We start from the raw sequence: 5,491 nt of genomic DNA, 5'->3' as shown, positions 1-5,491 counted from the left end.
CTTTTTCCACCTACCAGCAGTTGTCCTGGTTTAGCTGATGCTGATAGTGAGGTGATCCAACTGTTACCTCTGAAGATTTTACAACATTTTACTACATGGCCCACATGATCAATCATAGCTAGCTTGGAAAGGCTCACTGGAGTCTACCCACTGAACTACTGGTTTTAGACAACAGGAATCCAGAATGATAACTTACCAAAATGAAAGACTACCACAACAGAATTTTTTGTCTATCCGTTTTTCTTTCCTTCCATTTTTCATTATTCTTTATGGATTTTAAAAATAACAGCAACAGTGACACCAAGCTGTCAAATACTTGTCCCATTTCTGTAGTTTTTGTTTTGTTTTGTTTTGTTTTTCATCAGCAGAAATACGTGGATGGTTTGCTTACCTAAAATCTCTCTGTCCACCTGGAGATCTTAATGAAGCTCTGGGACATTTTTCTCTTTGTTCACCATCAGGGGTCAACAACAATCTTCCTCATCTTTGGGGATTTAAAGATGGCAAAAAAATATGCTTACCTAACGTTGTAAAAGGTAATTTTATAAATAGCTGAGAGGGAGAATCACAGACCATTTAACTGAGGAAGAGTTCTGTTTTGGTCTCAGTAAGGCAGAATATTTAAAACAGAGTTGAAACAAGTCAAAAATCATAAATTATGCTGTCTCATGGAGAAAATGCTTAAAAAATCTTGAGATCTTGAGTATTAAAACTAAAAACAAAATCAAGAAAATATTCTCTAGAAAATACTTTCCTAAATTCATTCACAAATTTATTTACAATTGATTTAGGAGTTCAAACGAAATATGAGTTTAACTTCTGAATTTCAAAGAAGAAGATCATAACTTCAGTAGCTTCTTATATTCATGTTTTTGAAAGATTGGATGACAGCACACATAATGAATTCTTACTGTGTTTTCTATCTTTTTATCAGTAGTGTTGTGTAAGTCTCTTAATATCTGTGCCTGTACTAGCTTGATGAGTTTTAATTATCATTAATGTAGTTTCAGTTATAAAGAATAGCACTAGGAAATGCAATTTATTAAGAAAAAAAAAAAAAAGGCAAAAAAAAAGCCCCAAACTGTTAAAAAAATACGTACTATAATATGCCCACTGACAGATGTGTCATGAGACACATAGTTTCACAATGGTTCAACATACCATTTCATAATTGACAGTTGTAACACTTGTAAGTACAGGAAGAGTCTTGTTGTTAAACAGATCAAGCAATAACCAGGGATCAGCTGAGTGCCCTCAGGTTAACAAATAGCATGATAATACAAACTTAAAAAAAATCTACATTTAAGTAAAGCTAAGGTCAGGAAAAAAAATGAAACAAGCGCCGACACTTTGGGAAACCAAAGCTGTGGGTCTGAAAAATCACTAGAAATTTCTCGCCTTATTTTTAACTATATATATATCTATATATCTATATATATATATCTATATTTAAACTCTGTCTTGCGAGCTCAGACAACCAAAGCTCAGATTGTTGCTTGTATACAAGCCTATAAGTCTGATCAGAATTCATCAGCTAGGTCTTGTCCCTTGAGGGGTACAACCCAGCCAGTGTCCTCAGAGCTCCCCTATAATGTCGGGCTCTTGCCAAGCAAATTTGCAGGTGCAGCCATACACTCACCCAGCACGTGAATGATTTGCATGTGTTTTCAAACTGGATGCTGTGGAGACAAGATCAAGGAGCAGAGTTCTGCATAGCAGGTGAGAGAAAAGTAGTGAGCTTATGGGTATGTTAAGTGCCAAATAAGTGACTTTGTCCTTCCTCCATTTTGCTGCTGCTTTTACCATGGCATTATCATTTTTGGCAACTGAAAAGGGAAAGGAATGAATAAGCTCAGATTGAACTCAGGGAGTAAGTAGATGCAAGCCAAGACTGACAGAGTTCAAATAAGGAAAGGGAAAAATAAAAACGATTATCTCATTTCTAGCCAAAGAATTTTCAACACTCGAAACAGTTGGTTTTGTGTTTTCTCACTATGAGAGCCAGGCTCTTTCCAGTGGTGTCCAGTGACAGGACAAGAGGCAATGGGCACAAACTGAAACACAGGAGGTTCCCCATGAACATTAGGAAACACTTTTTTACTATGAGGGTGACCAAGCATTGGCATAGGCTACCCACTGAGACTGTGGAATCTCCCTCCTTAAAGATCTTCAAATCCGCCTGGGACATGGTCCTAGGCAACATGTCCTAGGTGACCCTGATTGAGCAGGGGGGTTAAGTCAGATAACCTCCAGAGGTCCCTTCCAACCTCAGCCATTCTGTGATTCTTCAAGAGTGAGGAGAACAACAGAAGTTTCCTATGTGACTCAGTACACAGAAGTGGTGAGCACTGGAATAGGATGCAGTGATAGCTGGAAGTAAATAAGTAGGTTTAACATCCAATTTAGAAACTAGCTATAGCTTTAACATCAGTTTGAACTAACTTAGTTGCTCAAATCTTGTTGCTGTTGCAGGGGAATCAAGTCCATAGCTCTCAGCTTCAGAGCAGTACTCTAATAGCAGGTTATCTGTGAAGAAAAAATAGGAAGAACATTCTCTATTCATGCATTAAATCTGTTTCTTACTGTGAACATAATCAAAGATTACCTGGGCCATAGAGCCTTAGAGCAGAAGTTAACAATTCTCCATAGCTCAGCTACTCATCTGAGGGTGAGCCTCCTCCAAAGACTTTTTATCATGAAATATACTGTTAGGGTAAAGATCAGACTAGGCTTTCCTGCTCTTGGGAGTGTCCCAGTCACTGGATGAGACAGTCAAGCTTTCACTTGTTGCCTGTTGCTTGTTGTGGTCCACTGAAACTGGCATTATTTTCTTTCAGAGAATTGCTCTTCCAAAGGCAGGGGTGAAATTTGACCTCCCACACACTCTTGGAAAACTTAATGAGTTGTGGGTAGGATGCATCTGGAGGATTGGCAGGTTATAGTACAACCCTCAGGCAAGTGAGTTTAAGTGCTCTAACCACTGAATTATCGACATCTACAGCTGCTTTTTAGGAGGAAGAAACAAACTCTGTTCCATCTTTGAAAGAAGTACGCAGGCGACTATCTTTAGGAAAGGATTCAGGATCTCTCTCTCCCATGAGGAAGAAAGTGCATTTTGGTAGTGTAAAATAAGGTGATAACATAGCCACTCAGGATTCTGACTTTCCAACATCTTGCTTTGGAGACTTCAACTGTGAGGGGATTTAAAGCATATCCTTGCACTGTGGATAAAGCGTATCCTTGCATGTTTGGATCTGTTCTGACTCATGTCCTACAAGGGTGATAACAATGCACATTATAACAACTAGCCTCAGACATTGTATCTTTATCATGAAAGGATTGTATTGTAAGACAGCAAAATAGATTCCTTATACACGCTGCAATGACAATTAGTATTTCAGTCTGCTTTCCATGTGCAGATGGCAGTTTTAATTTTGCTTCATCTTCACTTGGTTGACAATGAAATCTTTTGAACTTATCACAGATGTAAAGAAAAATGAGATACAGAAAGCCCAAGTAGATTTCTTACATGTTTAAAGTTAAGGAGATAGTTACAGCAGATAAAATTGAACAGATAGTTTTCAGAGTAAGAAAATGTGCAATCTGCCTGTTATAATAAGAAATTCTGGCAGAGCGCATACACTCTGGAGTGAAAATTTAAGTGAAAATTCATAGAAGTGAGTAATAAAGCCTTCTTTGACTTCAGCAGTTCTTCAGTTTTCACCACACATTTTTTACTCTGAGTACTTTGTTTTTATCTCATCTTCCCTCCATGCACGTGTGAGAATGAAGTACATATTTATGTCCAAAAACTTGGTTTATAAACCATTTTAAAAATATGTATATATAAGTATATGTATATATATATAAAGATTTAACATGTACAAGGATATTCAAGTAAAACACTAGCATTAGAAGTTTTTTATTTGTTTGCTTGTTTGTTTTTTCCCTCTATGCAAAATGTGTCATATTAAATCATTCCATTAAGGGTAATACCTTGGATTTATTTTCTCTACAGCCAGTGGATGTTCACAAGATAATTGCTATCTTTATGGAACTGATGGTGTTGCCACACTATAGATTTCCTGTGACAATGACCTACAGCTATAGCCTTACAGTGTCTCCCATTTCCAAGTAGAACCTTAAAGCAGAATTAGTGAGAAAGTCAGGCATCCTGGGCTGCAGAGGCTGACAAGGGAGTAAGCAATGAAATGACACCTATGAAATACTTATTGGTCAGCTATCATTTACATGAATGCAGTTTAGGTTCCTGACAAATAATGTTAAGCCAGAACTATTCAGATCTCTTTATGCTTTGTTTTTCAAAGGATTCTTTCTGTTTTTCAGAAGAAAAAGAAAAAAGGAAAAAAAAAAAAAGCAGCAATTTTTTTTTAACCTTTCAATCCCTCTTCTGACATTGATTGGACTTCTGTATTTCGTACTTACCTTCCACTTTGAATTACAGGAATAAAATGTAGTTTTGTCCCAGTATTTTTAATCTGTACAATGTTTCTGAGCTATTATTCACTACACAAGTATAGTCAGAATTAGACTTGTATGTTTTCCAAGGCAAGAACTGTTCCTGTGAAGACAAAGAAGCAGTAATGTTCAACAGTTTGAAACAAGTTCTCTTACTAAACTGTATTCCCCGTCTGTGATCAGAATGTTTTATATGTAGCTTGCATCTTAGGAAATCTGTATGTGCTTGGATCAGGAAAAGATCAACCTCATGCTGGCCCTGCAAGGCGATATAATGCTGGATCCTGGAGTAAACAGTAGCAGTATATCTACTTCTCCTGAAGCAGCTCATCAGGAAGTGGGTGGGTGGCAAGAGACAGTAATTTTACTGGCTCCAAGCATGTGAGAATCATGAGTGAGGCCTGAAAATATCATGTGTCTGATGTGAAACTCACAGGATTAAAAAAAAAAAAAAAAAAAAAAAAAGGTTTACATTTCTTTTTGATTTATGATTTCTGAGCCACCAGACTACACACAGGTTATACATTGAAACTTTTTCCACACATGGGCACATGGGGTAGGATTAGAGCAGTGCACTGTCATAAATCAAAGACTTAAATTCTCACATAATCATATAATTTTGGAGCAAGAACTTTAAAAAAAAAAAAAAGCAATAATGCAATAGGAACTGACAACATGGAGATGATGGAGCAACAGGCTTCTAGCCAAAAAAAAAAAAAAAGTCAAGAAAAGGGGAAAATTCATCATCACTACAGTACATTGCTATCTCTTAGTAAGAAGGAAAAGTGAAAAGCCATGATTATCAAGCTCAAAGGAATTTCTGCAACATCAGAAAAAGAAAAAAAAAAAAAAAAGTCACTGCTCTCTGCTCAGTGCTACAAGCTGGCTTCCAGATGTTTACCCCCTTCCTCTTCCAGGAACTTTTTCTCCCATGGCTGTAGCAGCAGAAAATAGGTCAGACATCAGCACCTTCATGCTGAGTTACTGAAGCAAGGGTACATGTCCCATGTCT

The sequence above is a fragment of the Anas acuta genome, chromosome 1 (assembly GCF_963932015.1).
Source record: "Anas acuta chromosome 1, bAnaAcu1.1, whole genome shotgun sequence".
Taxonomy (NCBI): Eukaryota; Metazoa; Chordata; class Aves; order Anseriformes; family Anatidae; genus Anas; species Anas acuta.
The sequence above is the reverse complement of the archived record's forward strand: the minus strand, read 5'-3'. Positions refer to the sequence as shown.